General features: G+C 45.1%; 14 non-coding genes across 14 annotated transcripts; all 14 read right to left on the bottom strand.

Moving 5' to 3' along the window:
* Positions 1 to 65: 65 nt before the first annotated feature.
* On the bottom strand, positions 66 to 138 carry trnaf-gaa (transfer RNA phenylalanine (anticodon GAA)). Its single transcript has one exon. It is a non-coding gene; the product is annotated as a tRNA-Phe (tRNA).
* A 429-nt stretch (positions 139 to 567) lies between these two features.
* Positions 568 to 640, bottom strand: trnaf-gaa (transfer RNA phenylalanine (anticodon GAA)). The gene has a single exon. It is a non-coding gene; the product is annotated as a tRNA-Phe (tRNA).
* Positions 641 to 1,070: 430 nt separating this feature from the next.
* trnaf-gaa (transfer RNA phenylalanine (anticodon GAA)) lies at positions 1,071 to 1,143 on the bottom strand. The gene has a single exon. It is a non-coding gene; the product is annotated as a tRNA-Phe (tRNA).
* A 431-nt stretch (positions 1,144 to 1,574) lies between these two features.
* On the bottom strand, positions 1,575 to 1,647 carry trnaf-aaa (transfer RNA phenylalanine (anticodon AAA)). The gene has a single exon. It is a non-coding gene; the product is annotated as a tRNA-Phe (tRNA).
* Positions 1,648 to 2,078: 431 nt separating this feature from the next.
* trnaf-aaa (transfer RNA phenylalanine (anticodon AAA)) lies at positions 2,079 to 2,151 on the bottom strand. The gene has a single exon. It is a non-coding gene; the product is annotated as a tRNA-Phe (tRNA).
* Positions 2,152 to 2,582: 431 nt separating this feature from the next.
* Positions 2,583 to 2,655, bottom strand: trnaf-gaa (transfer RNA phenylalanine (anticodon GAA)). The gene has a single exon. It is a non-coding gene; the product is annotated as a tRNA-Phe (tRNA).
* A 429-nt stretch (positions 2,656 to 3,084) lies between these two features.
* trnaf-gaa (transfer RNA phenylalanine (anticodon GAA)) lies at positions 3,085 to 3,157 on the bottom strand. The gene has a single exon. It is a non-coding gene; the product is annotated as a tRNA-Phe (tRNA).
* Positions 3,158 to 3,587: 430 nt separating this feature from the next.
* On the bottom strand, positions 3,588 to 3,660 carry trnaf-gaa (transfer RNA phenylalanine (anticodon GAA)). The gene has a single exon. It is a non-coding gene; the product is annotated as a tRNA-Phe (tRNA).
* A 431-nt stretch (positions 3,661 to 4,091) lies between these two features.
* On the bottom strand, positions 4,092 to 4,164 carry trnaf-aaa (transfer RNA phenylalanine (anticodon AAA)). The gene has a single exon. It is a non-coding gene; the product is annotated as a tRNA-Phe (tRNA).
* Positions 4,165 to 4,595: 431 nt separating this feature from the next.
* On the bottom strand, positions 4,596 to 4,668 carry trnaf-gaa (transfer RNA phenylalanine (anticodon GAA)). Its single transcript has one exon. It is a non-coding gene; the product is annotated as a tRNA-Phe (tRNA).
* Positions 4,669 to 5,603: 935 nt separating this feature from the next.
* trnaf-gaa (transfer RNA phenylalanine (anticodon GAA)) lies at positions 5,604 to 5,676 on the bottom strand. Its single transcript has one exon. It is a non-coding gene; the product is annotated as a tRNA-Phe (tRNA).
* A 431-nt stretch (positions 5,677 to 6,107) lies between these two features.
* trnaf-gaa (transfer RNA phenylalanine (anticodon GAA)) lies at positions 6,108 to 6,180 on the bottom strand. Its single transcript has one exon. It is a non-coding gene; the product is annotated as a tRNA-Phe (tRNA).
* A 1,437-nt stretch (positions 6,181 to 7,617) lies between these two features.
* trnaf-aaa (transfer RNA phenylalanine (anticodon AAA)) lies at positions 7,618 to 7,690 on the bottom strand. Its single transcript has one exon. It is a non-coding gene; the product is annotated as a tRNA-Phe (tRNA).
* A 933-nt stretch (positions 7,691 to 8,623) lies between these two features.
* trnaf-gaa (transfer RNA phenylalanine (anticodon GAA)) lies at positions 8,624 to 8,696 on the bottom strand. Its single transcript has one exon. It is a non-coding gene; the product is annotated as a tRNA-Phe (tRNA).
* Between the last annotated feature and the right edge of the window lie 4,681 nt (positions 8,697 to 13,377).

Here is a 13,377-nt window from a genome sequence, read left to right as displayed (position 1 = left end):
TTTCTGATCACTTGGCACACTGAGCTTACACAGGGAAACACAAATGTGTGCAGGCATGGCTTGTCTGCTGAAACCTGGGATTGAACCAGGGACCTTTAGATCTTCAGTCTAACGCTCTCCCAACTGAGCTATTTCGGCTCCTTCTGTGAGCACAGATACCTGTGAGATACCTCATGGACATGTGTGCCTCCTTTCACACTGTGATAGTTGAAAGAGGACAAGCTTGGTGAGGTTGAAAAAGATTTCACAAGGGAGGATTGCAATAGACTTTGGACTGAATACAATACCCATGGTGGAAACATTGCCTTCAAGCAAAGCCAAAAGTTCATACAAGGGGCCCTTCAATGACCATAAGACCCTGAAATAGACTGGTAGGAACCAAGAACACAAAATGCTTTCTGACATCATGGGCAACCAAAAATGGACTTCAATGTGCCTGGCCTCAGGAGAGTCTGGCTGATAGTTGTACTCAAAGTGCCTAACTTTTTTTCAAGCTTTAAAGGTTTTCTGATCACTTGGCACACTGAGATGACCCAGGGTAACACACATGTGCAGGCATGGCTTGTCTGCCAAAACCCGGGATTGAACCAGGGACCTTTAGATCTTCAGTCTCACGCTCTCCCAACTGAGCTATTTCGGCTCCTTCTGTGAGCACAGATACATGTGAAATACCTCATGGACATGTGTGCCTCCTTTCACACTGTGATAGTTGAAAGAGGACAAGCTTGGTGAGGTTGAAAAAGATTTCACAGGGGAGGATTGCAATAGACTTTGGACTGAAAACAATACCCATGATGGAAACATTGTCTTCAAGCAAAGCCCAAAGTTCATACAAGGCCCTTTCAATGACCATAAGACCCTGAAATAGACTGGTAGGAACCAAGAACACAAAATGCTTTCTGACATCATGGGCAACCAAAAATGGACTTCAATGTGCCTTGCCTCAGGAGAGTCTGGCTAAAAATTGGACTCAAAGTGCCTACCTTTTTTTCAAGCTTCAAAGGTTTTCTGATCACTTGGCACACTGAGCTAACACAGGGAAACACAAATGTGTGCAGGCATGGCTTGTCTGCCGAAACCCGGGATTAAACCAGGGACCTTTAGATCTTCAGTCTAACGCTCTCCCAACTGAGCTATTTCGGCTCCTTCTGTGAGCACAGATACCTGTGAGATACCTCATTGACATGTGTGCCTCCTTTCACACTGTGATAGTTGAAAGAGGACAAGCTTGGTGAGGTTGAAAAAGATTTCACAAGGGAGGATTGCAATAGACTTTGGACTGAATACAATACCCATGGTGGAAACATTGCCTTCAAGCAAAGCCAAAAGTTCATACAAGGGGCCCTTCAATGACCATGGGACCCTGAAATGGACTGGTCAGTACCAAGAACAGAAAACTCTTTCTGACATCATGGGCAACCAAAAATGGACTTCAATGTGCCTGGCCTAAGGAGAGTCTGGCTAAAAGTTGGACTCAAAGTGCCTACCTTTTTTTCAAGCTTCAAAGGTTTTCTGATCACTTGGCACACTGAGCTAACACAGGGAAACACAAATGTGTGCAGGCATGGCTTGTCTGCCGAAACCCGGGATTGAACCAGGGACCTTTAGATCTTTAGTCTAACGCTCTCCCAACTGAGCTATTTCGGCTCCTTCTGTGAGCACAGATACCTGTGAGATACCTCATTGACATGTGTGCCTCCTTTCACACTGTGATAGTTGAAAGAGGACAAGCTTGGTGAGGTTGAAAAAGATTTCACAAGGGAGGATTGCAATAGACTTTGGACTGAATACAATACCCATGGTGGAAACATTGCCTTCAAGCAAAGCCAAAAGTTCATACAAGGGGCCCTTCAATGACCATGGGACCCTGAAATGGACTGGTCAGTACCAAGAACAGAAAACTCTTTCTGACATCATGGGCAACCAAAAATGGACTTCAATGTGCCTGGCCTAAGGAGAGTCTGGCTAAAAGTTGGACTCAAAGTGCCTACCTTTTTTTCAAGCTTCAAAGGTTTTCTGATCACTTGGCACACTGAGCTAACACAGGGAAACACAAATGTGTGCAGGCATGGCTTGTCTGCCGAAACCCGGGATTGAACCAGGGACCTTTAGATCTTTAGTCTAACGCTCTCCCAACTGAGCTATTTTGGCTCCTTCTGTGAGCACAGATACATGTGAAATACCTCATGGACATGTGTGTCTCCTTTCACACTGTGATAGTTGAAAGAGGACAAGCTTGGTGAGGTTGAAAAAGATTTCACAAGGGAGGATTGCAATAGACTTTGGACTTAATACAATACCCATGGTGGAAACATTGCCTTCAAGCAAAGCCAAAAGTTCATACAAGGGGCCCTTCAATGACCATGGGACCCTGAAATGGACTGGTCAGTACCAAGAACAGAAAACTCTTTCTGACATCATGGGCAACCAAAAATGGACTTCAATGTGCCTTGCCTCAGGAGAGTCTGGCTAAAAATTGGACTCAAAGTGCCTACCTTTTTTTCAAGCTTCAAAGGTTTTCTGATCACTTGGCACACTGAGCTTACACAGGGAAACACAAATGTGTGCAGGCATGGCTTGTCTGCTGAAACCTGGGATTGAACCAGGGACCTTTAGATCTTCAGTCTAACGCTCTCCCAACTGAGCTATTTCGGCTCCTTCTGTGAGCACAGATACCTGTGAGATACCTCATGGACATGTGTGCCTCCTTTCACACTGTGATAGTTGAAAGAGGACAAGCTTGGTGAGGTTGAAAAAGATTTCACAAGGGAGGATTGCAATAGACTTTGGACTGAATACAATACCCATGGTGGAAACATTGCCTTCAAGCAAAGCCAAAAGTTCATACAAGGGGCCCTTCAATGACCATAAGACCCTGAAATAGACTGGTAGGAACCAAGAACACAAAATGCTTTCTGACATCATGGGCAACCAAAAATGGACTTCAATGTGCCTGGCCTCAGGAGAGTCTGGCTGATAGTTGTACTCAATGTGCCTAACTTTTTTTCAAGCTTTAAAGGTTTTCTGATCACTTGGCACACTGAGATGACCCAGGGTAACACACATGTGCAGGCATGGCTTGTCTGCCAAAACCCGGGATTGAACCAGGGACCTTTAGATCTTCAGTCTCACGCTCTCCCAACTGAGCTATTTCGGCTCCTTCTGTGAGCACAGATACATGTGAAATACCTCATGGACATGTGTGCCTCCTTTCACACTGTGATAGTTGAAAGAGGACAAGCTTGGTGAGGTTGAAAAAGATTTCACAGGGGAGGATTGCAATAGACTTTGGACTGAAAACAATACCCATGATGGAAACATTGTCTTCAAGCAAAGCCCAAAGTTCATACAAGGCCCTTTCAATGACCATAAGACCCTGAAATAGACTGGTAGGAACCAAGAACACAAAATGCTTTCTGACATCATGGGCAACCAAAAATGGACTTCAATGTGCCTTGCCTCAGGAGAGTCTGGCTAAAAATTGGACTCAAAGTGCCTACCTTTTTTTCAAGCTTCAAAGGTTTTCTGATCACTTGGCACACTGAGCTAACACAGGGAAACACAAATGTGTGCAGGCATGGCTTGTCTGCCGAAACCCGGGATTGAACCAGGGACCTTTAGATCTTCAGTCTAACGCTCTCCCAACTGAGCTATTTCGGCTCCTTCTGTGAGCACAGATACCTGTGAGATACCTCATTGACATGTGTGCCTCCTTTCACACTGTGATAGTTGAAAGAGGACAAGCTTGGTGAGGTTGAAAAAGATTTCACAAGGGAGGATTGCAATAGACTTTGGACTGAATACAATACCCATGGTGGAAACATTGCCTTCAAGCAAAGCCAAAAGTTCATACAAGGGGCCCTTCAATGACCATGGGACCCTGAAATGGACTGGTCAGTACCAAGAACAGAAAACTCTTTCTGACATCATGGGCAACCAAAAATGGACTTCAATGTGCCTGGCCTAAGGAGAGTCTGGCTAAAAGTTGGACTCAAAGTGGCTACCTTTTTTTCAAGCTTCAAAGGTTTTCTGATCACTTGGCACACTGAGCTAACACAGGGAAACACAAATGTGTGCAGGCATGGCTTGTCTGCCGAAACCCGGGATTGAACCAGGGACCTTTAGATCTTTAGTCTAACGCTCTCCCAACTGAGCTATTTTGGCTCCTTCTGTGAGCACAGATACATGTGAAATACCTCATGGACATGTGTGTCTCCTTTCACACTGTGATAGTTGAAAGAGGACAAGCTTGGTGAGGTTGAAAAAGATTTCACAAGGGAGGATTGCAATAGACTTTGGACTTAATACAATACCCATGGTGGAAACATTGCCTTCAAGCAAAGCCAAAAGTTCATACAAGGGGCCCTTCAATGACCATGGGACCCTGAAATGGACTGGTCAGTACCAAGAACAGAAAACTCTTTCTGACATCATGGGCAACCAAAAATGGACTTCAATGTGCCTTGCCTCAGGAGAGTCTGGCTAAAAATTGGACTCAAAGTGCCTACCTTTTTTTCAAGCTTCAAAGGTTTTCTGATCACTTGGCACACTGAGCTAACACAGGGAAACACAAATGTGTGCAGGCATGGCTTGTCTGCCAAAACCCGGGATTGAACCAGGGACCTTTAGATCTTCAGTCTAACGCTCTCCCAACTGAGCTATTTCGGCTCCTTCTGTGAGCACAGATACATGTGAAATACCTCATGGACATGTGTGCCTCCTTTCACACTGTGATAGTTGAAAGAGGACAAGCTTGGTGAGGTTGAAAAAGATTTCACAAGGGAGGATTGCAATAGACTTTGGACTGAATACAATACCCATGGTGGAAACATTGCCTTCAAGCAAAGCCAAAAGTTCATACAAGGGGCCCTTCAATGACCATGGGACCCTGAAATGGACTGGTCAGTACCAAGAACACAAAATGCTTTCTGACATCATGGGCAACAAAAAATGGACTTCAATGTGCCTGGCATAAGGAGAGTCTGGCTAAAAATTGGACTCAAAGTGCCTACCTTTTTTTCAAGCTTCAAAGGTTTTCTGATCACTTGGCACACTGAGCTTACACAGGGAAACACAAATGTGTGCAGGCATGGCTTGTCTGCTGAAACCTGGGATTGAACCAGGGACCTTTAGATCTTCAGTCTCACGCTCTCCCAACTGAGCTATTTCGGCTCCTTCTGTGAGCACAGATACATGTGAAATACCTCATGGACATGTGTGCCTCCTTTCACACTGTGATAGTTTAAAGAGGACAAGCTTGGTGAGGTTGAAAAAGATTTCACAAGGGAGGATTGCAATAGACTTTGGACTGAATACAATACCCATGGTGGAAACATTGCCTTCCAGCAAAGCCAAAAGTTCATACAAGGGGCCCTTCAATGACCATGAGACCCTGAAATGGACTGGTCAGTACCAAGAACACAAAATGCTTTCTGACATCATGGGCAACAAAAAATGGACTTCAATGTGCCTGGCCTAAGGAGAGTCTGGCTATAAATTGGACTCAAAGTGCCTACCTTTTTTTCAAGCTTCAAAGGTTTTCTGATCACTTGGCACACTGAGCTAACACAGGGAAACACAAATGTGTGCAGGCATGGCTTGTCTGCCGAAACCCGGGATTGAACCAGGGACCTTTAGATCTTCAGTCTAACGCTCTCCCAACTGAGCTATTTCGGCTCTTTCTGTGAGCACAGATACATGTGAGATACCTCATGGACATGTGTGCCTCCTTTCACACTGTGATAGTTGAAAGAGGACAAGCTTGGTGAGGTTGAAAAAGATTTCACAAGGGAGGATTGCAATAGACTTTGGACTGAATACAATACCCATGGTGGAAACATTGCCTTCAAGCAAAGCCAAAAGTTCATACAAGGGGCCCTTCAATGACCATAAGACCCTGAAATAGACTGGTAGGAACCAAGAACACAAAATGCTTTCTGACATCATGGGCAACCAAAAATGGACTTCAATGTGCCTGGCCTAAGGAGAGTCTGGCTATAAATTGGACTCAAAGTGCCTACCTTTTTTTCAAGCTACAAAGGTTTTCTGATCACTTGGTACACTGAGCTAACACAGGGAAACACAAATGTGTGCAGGCATGGCTTGTCTGCCGAAACCCGGGATTGAACCAGGGACCTTTAGATCTTCAGTCTCACGCTCTCCCAACTGAGCTATTTCGGCTCCTTCTGTGAGCACAGATACATGTGAAATACCTCATGGACACGTGTGCCTCCTTTCACACTGTGATAGTTGAAAGAGGACAAGCTTGGTGAGGTTGAAAAAGATTTCACAAGTGAGGATTGCAATAGACTTTGGACTGAATACAATACCCATGGTGGAAACATTGCCTTCAAGCAAAGCCAAAAGTTCATACAAGGGGCCCTTCAATGACCATAAGACCCTGAAATGGACTGGTCAGTACCAAGAACAGAAAACTCTTTCTGACATCATGGGCAACCAAAAATGGACTTCAATGTGCCTGGCCTAAGGAGAGTCTGGCTAAAAATTGGACTCAAAGTGCCTACCTTTTTTTCAAGCTTTAAAGGTTTTCTGATCACTTGGCACACTGAGCTTACACAGGGAAACACAAATGTGTGCAGGCATGGCTTGTCTGCTGAAACCTGGGATTGAACCAGGGACCTTTAGATCTTCAGTCTCACGCTCTCCCAACTGAGCTATTTCGGCTCCTTCTGTGAGCACAGATACATGTGAAATACCTCATGGACATGTGTGCCTCCTTTCACACTGTGATAGTTAAAAGAGGACAAGCTTGGTGAGGTTGAAAAAGATTTCACAAGGGAGGATTGCAATAGACTTTCAACTGAATACAATACCCATGGTGGAAACATTGCCTTCAAGCAAAGCCAAAAGTTCATACAAGGGGCCCTTCAATGACCATAAGACCCTGAAATGGACTGGTCAGTACCAAGAACACAAAATGCTTTCTGACATCATGGGCAACCAAAAATGGACTTCAATGTGCCTGGCCTCAGGAGAGTCTGGCTGATAGTTGTACTCAAAGTGCCTAACTTTTTTTCAAGCTTTAAAGGTTTTCTGATCACTTGGCACACTGAGATGACCCAGGGTAACACACATGTGCAGGCATGGCTTGTCTGCCAAAACCCGGGATTGAACCAGGGACCTTTAGATCTTCAGTCTCACGCTCTCCCAACTGAGCTATTTCGGCTCCTTCTGTGAGCACAGATACATGTGAAATACCTCATGGACACGTGTGCCTCCTTTCACACTGTGATAGTTTAAAGAGGACAAGCTTGGTGAGGTTGAAAAAGATTTCACAAGGGAGGATTGCAATAGACTTTGGACTGAATACAATACCCATGGTGGAAACATTGCCTTCAAGCCAAGCCAAAAGTTCATACAAGGGGCCCTTCAATGACCATGGGACCCTGAAATGGACTGGTCAGTACCAAGAACACAAAATGCTTTCTGACATCATGGGCAACAAAAAATGGACTTCAATGTGCCTGGCATAAGGAGAGTCTGGCTAAAAATTGGACTCAAAGTGCCTACCTTTTTTTCAAGCTTCAAAGGTTTTCTGATCACTTGGCACACTGAGCTTACACAGGGAAACACAAATGTGTGCAGGCATGGCTTGTCTGCTGAAACCTGGGATTGAACCAGGGACCTTTAGATCTTTAGTCTCACGCTCTCCCAACTGAGCTATTTCGGCTCCTTCTGTGAGCACAGATACATGTGAAATACCTCATGGACATGTGTGCCTCCTTTCACACTGTGATAGTTGAAAGAGGACAAGCTTGGTGAGGTTGAAAAAGATTTCACAGGGGAGGATTGCAATAGACTTTGGACTGAAAACAATACCCATGATGGAAACATTGTCTTCAAGCAAAGCCCAAAGTTCATACAAGGCCCTTTCAATGACCATAAGACCCTGAAATAGACTGGTAGGAACCAAGAACACAAAATGCTTTCTGACATCATGGGCAACCAAAAATGGAGTTCAATGTGCCTGGCCTAAGGAGAGTCTGGCTTAAAATTGGACTCAAAGTGCCTACCTTTTTTTCAAGCTTCAAAGGTTTTCTGATCACTTGGCACACTGAGCTAACACAGGGAAACACAAATGTGTGCAGGCATGGCTTGTCTGCCAAATTCCGGGATTGAACCAGGGACCTTTAGATCTTCAGTCTAACGCTCTCCCAACTGAGCTATTTCGGCTCCTTCTGTGAGCACAGATACCTGTGAGATACCTCATGGACATGTGTGCCTCCTTTCACACTGTGATAGTTGAAAGAGGACAAGCTTGGTGAGGTTGAAAAAGATTTCACAAGTGAGGATTGCAATAGACTTTGGACTGAATACAATACCCATGGTGGAAACATTGCCTTCAAGCAAAGCCAAAAGTTCATACAAGGGGCCCTTCAATGACCATAAGACCCTGAAATGGACTGGTCAGTACCAAGAACAGAAAACTCTTTCTGACATCATGGGCAACCAAAAATGGACTTCAATGTGCCTGGTCTAAGGAGAGTCTGGCTAAAAATTGGACTCAAAGTGCCTACCTTTTTTTCAAGCTTCAAAGGTTTTCTGATCACTTGGCACACTGAGCTTATACAGGGAAACACAAATGTGTGCGACCTGGCTTTTCTGCCGAAACCCGGGATTGAACCAGGGACCTTTAGATCTTCAGTCTAACACTCTCCCAACTGAGCTATTTCGGCTCCTTCTGTGAGCACAGATACATGTGAAATACCTCATGGACATGTGTGCCTCCTTTCACACTGTGATAGTTGAAAGAGGACAAGCTTGGTGAGGTTGAAAAAGATTTCACAAGGGAGGATTGCAATAGACTTTGGACTGAATACAATACCCATGGTGGAAACATTGCCTTCAAGCAAAGCCAAAAGTTCATACAAGGGGCCCTTCAATGACCGTGGGACCCTGAAATGGACTGGTCAGTACCAAGAACAGAAAACTCTTTCTGACATCATGGGCAACCAAAAATGGACTTCAATGTGCCTGGCCTAAGGAGAGTCTGGCTAAAAATTGGACTCAAAGTGCCTACCTTTTTTTCAAGCTACAAAGGTTTTCTGATCACTTGGTACACTGAGCTAACTCAGGGAAACACAAATGTGTGCAGGCATGGCTTGTCTGCCGAATTCCGGGATTGAACCAGGGACCTTTAGATCTTCAGTCTAACGCTCTCCCAACTGAGCTATTTCGGCTCCTTCTGTGAGCACAGATACATGTGAGATACCTCATGGACATGTGTGCCTCCTTTCACACTGTGATAGTTGAAAGAGGACAGGCTTGGTGAGGTTGAAAAAGATTTCACAAGGGAGGATTGCAATAGACTTTGGACTGAATACAATACCCATGGTGGAAACATTGCCTTCAAGCAAAGCCAAAAGTTCATACAAGGGGCCCTTCAATGACCATGGGACCCTGAAATGGACTGGTCAGTACCAAGAACAGAAAACTTTTCTGACATCATGGGCAACCAAAAATGGACTTCAATGTGCCTTGCCTCAGGAGAGTCTGGCTAAAAATTGGACTCAAAGTGCCTACCTTTTTTTCAAGCTTCAAAGGTTTTCTGATCACTTGGCACACTGAGCTAACACAGGGAAACACAAATGTGTGCAGGCATGGCTTGTCTGCCGAAACCCGGGATTGAACCAGGGACCTTTAGATCTTCAGTCTAACGCTCTCCCAACCGATTTCGGCTCCTTCTGTGAGCACAGATACATGTGAAATACCTCATGGACATGTGTGCCTCCTTTCACACTGTAATAGTTGAAAGAGGACAAGCTTGGTGAGGTTGAAAAATATTTCACAGGGGAGGATTGCAATAGACTTTGGACTGAATACAATACCCATGGTGGAAACATTGCCTTCAAGTAAAGCCAAAAGTTCATACAAGGGTCCCTTCAATGACCATGGGACCCTGAAATGGACTGGTCAGTACCAAGAACAGATAACTCTTTCTGACATCATGGGCAACCAAAAATGGACTTCAATGTGCCTGGCCTCAGGAGAGTCTGGCTGATAGTTGGACTCAAAGTGCCTACCTTTTTTTCGAGCTTTAAAGGTTTTCTGATCACTTGGCACACTGAGCTAACACAGGGAAACACAAATGTGTGCAGGCATGGCTTGTCTGCCGAAACCCGGGATTGAACCAGGGACCTTTAGATCTTCAGTCTAACGCTCTCCCAACTCCGCGAAAGCTGGGGAACATTTGTCCGTATAGTGGGGGGAAGAAGGGGAGAAAGGGGGAAGAAAAAGGAAGAAAAAAATGGAGAAAAAAGGGACAGATCAGGGTTCGAATCCAACCATGGGCAAAACGGAATTTTGTTGATTGTGTTCTCTAAAGTTCATTTACCCTCCCTCAAACATTAAATGTCTGATTGCATCCTTTCATGCATGTCCTGGAATAGTCCTGGAATTAGTGCAAAAAATTAGCAATTTTTATTGTAGAGCAAGTTTTGCATTTAATGCATTCAGTAATTAAATTATAGTACATTATGGCAGTATTTATGGCACTTTACACAATAGTTGATGTGTTATATATGGATGTATTGTAGCAGTTCTTTGAAGGTTGTAGTCAGTGATTAAAGGTTGTAATTCATAGTAAGTGATAGAAACGTTTATGTGTGTGTGTGTGTGTGTGTGTGTGTGTGTGTGTGTGTGTGTGTGTGTACCTTTTCCTTGGAATTTTAATTCACTGCACATTTTTCTATACAGGCATGCGCACACATACACGCACACAAACACTTACATACCACACAAATACCATAAACACAAGAGGAAACAAATAAGCAGTTTACTTCATCCATCCATCCATCCATCCAGGGTCCCGGGTGGCTGGAGCCTATCCCAGCTGTCACTGGGCGAGAGGCGGGGTACAACCTGGACTGGTCACCAGCCAACCGCAGGGCTGACCAGTTTACTTCACAAACCTTCAAAAACTTCTTCAAAAGTCTGTGTTTTTCAGTTTGGATTCTTCAGAATTGAAATTCAATAAACCTGTGGACTCTCTTTGCTGACTTTGATTCTTCATTTGATTTAACAATATTTAATGATTAGACTTTAACTGAAGAAGTTTTAAGTCTACCAGCCAGATATGGCGGGTCCTTGGCCTTTAAGACTAGCTCCAACTTCAGCCTCCAGAAAAGACATGACAGTATGATTACTGAAGTTGTATTTCTTTGCACGGTGTTACACAAGGCCCTTTTCTTTACCACAACTAAGAAACTGGGATGATATGCTGACACATTAATGTAATAAATGACACCGTAAGACTGTGTTGGAGGTTTTGGAACATTTTTCTTTTAAATCAAATCAGATTACTGAGAATAAATAAAAGGAAACATGAAAAGAAAGCGGGAAAATTTCAGAAAATGTTCTTGAAAAGGCACACAAATGACAAATAACTCAAAAACAACAAAGAAAAGTGAAATCCAAACAGAAACAACAAAGACACAAATTATAAAAATGGTCCCTCAAAGTGCTAGAACTCTGCACTTTTATTTTTAAGGGTGGGTTTTGACAGTGATGTGGTTTTTCTTACAACTTGAAACTGTGGAGGTCATGAGACTGTAAGAACTTGATTTAACTTTCACACAAAACACAGAGAACAAATCCGATAATTAAAACATTGCAAGGTAGAAATGATTGAACAGAACAAACAAATATCAATAATTTACAGTGTAAATGTACTCTAAAATAACGAACTAACATTCTTTGATTTTCAAACAAACAAAATCTACATCTTTAACTATTTACAAGCCACCTATAACTACACAACTATTTACAAAAACTTAATGTTTAAGCTTTTCTCAAAAGCTGCCCTCTGCATCGCCTCAAGCCATTCGTCTTTCGATAAAGTTTCTGCTTTCGGGCAATAAATTGTACCTTTATACTGACTGTGGCCAGTTTCTGCAGTACGAAAGGCACCACACTTCTTACAAACATTTGATGTTGCAGTGCGTGTGTATTTTCTCTTTTGAGAGGATTGATGAGGGGCGTCAGTTAAGGGGGTGGATGTCCCAGGAACAGGGCAGGGAGCGAACAGTGGCACAACAGGTTGAAGCTGGGCGGAGGGAAACAGCTGCCGTTGTGCAGCTATGGGCCTTGGTTGGATGGGCCTGGGCTGTGGTTCTGGGCCTTGCTGGACTGAGGTGGCTGGAGGCTGGGTAAAGGCAGCCAGAGGATGGAGGGAAGGGGCTAGAGCCTGGACAGTAGTGGCTGAAGGCTGAACAATGGTGGCTGAAGGCTGGACTGTGGTGGCTGAAGGCTGGACTGTGGTGGCTGAAGGCTGGACTGTGGTGGCTGAAGGCTGGACGGTGGTGGCTGGAGCCCGCCTGATTTTGCTTCTGGCCTGCCCAGCTGTATTAGGTGGCATCACATATGCATGCAGCTGATGGGGATGGTGATGCTGAATGGGAAACAGGGGCTGTGGTCTGGCAGGCAGTAAAGGTACTGCTGCCAGTGGCCGTGCTTCAGGCAGCTGCACATCTTTCAAAAGGACCTCAACCTCTTGACCTTTCATCCGTTTATTAAACCACTGAGTCAGGGTGGTCTGGTTTACTTCAACGGGTTGAAGAGTGGTCTGCTCCATCACTACTCCGTTGCAGAGCAGCAGTTGCCTGATCCTCCTGTAGTCCTGCAGAATAAGGGACCATCTTGACAGGCTTTTCTCCTCCTTCTTTTTTGGGCTCCTATGGATGTTACAAAGCCTGACAAAAATGGTCTCAATAAGCCTGCAGCAGTCTGGCCACTGTGCAGGGGAGCCTTTTGAGCCAAGGACACACCTCTTTGTGCTCTCCACTCCAGGGGTGAAATCAGACCGCTGTTTGGTGTGTCTGAAGCGCCCAGTCAACAGCCTGTCCTGGTGTCGAGCTGCATACACCACTCGCTGCTTATCAAAATCGGTGAGATTTTGCCACAGACTGACAATGGTGTGGGCCTGCTGATTGGTCAGAGTGAGACCTGTTTGATGACGGAGCTCTACCAGGTACTCAGCTAGAGCATCCACTCTGTCCATGCCAGGGAGGCTGTTTGCATCCACAGCTTGGAAAGGAGCAGGTGGCTGTGGAGGCGCTGGAAGGGAGACGGAGGCGAAAGGTAGAGTTGGTACTGGGGGGTTCAGTTCTGGCAGGAGGGGGGGTGTTAATGGAGGATGACCAGGAGCTGGAGAAGGGGCAGAGGGCAAAAGAGGGACTGGAGCTGGAGAAGAGACAGGAGCAGGAGAGGGGACGTGAGCTGGTGGAGAGAGGTGTGCTTGAGGAGCAGCTGGAGGAGAGACAGCAGCTGGAGGAGGGACAGCAGCTGGAGGAGAGACAGCAGCTGGAGGAGAGACAGCAGCTGGAGGAGGGACAGCAGCTGGAGGAGGGACCACAGCTG

Source organism: Halichoeres trimaculatus, unplaced genomic scaffold (assembly GCF_033239565.1).
Source record: "Halichoeres trimaculatus isolate MK-OKI-2021-1 unplaced genomic scaffold, fHalTri1.1 fHalTri1_scaffold_9, whole genome shotgun sequence".
In the NCBI taxonomy this organism is placed as follows: Eukaryota; Metazoa; Chordata; class Actinopteri; order Labriformes; family Labridae; genus Halichoeres; species Halichoeres trimaculatus.
The sequence above is the reverse complement of the archived record's forward strand: the minus strand, read 5'-3'. Positions and strand labels throughout refer to the sequence as shown.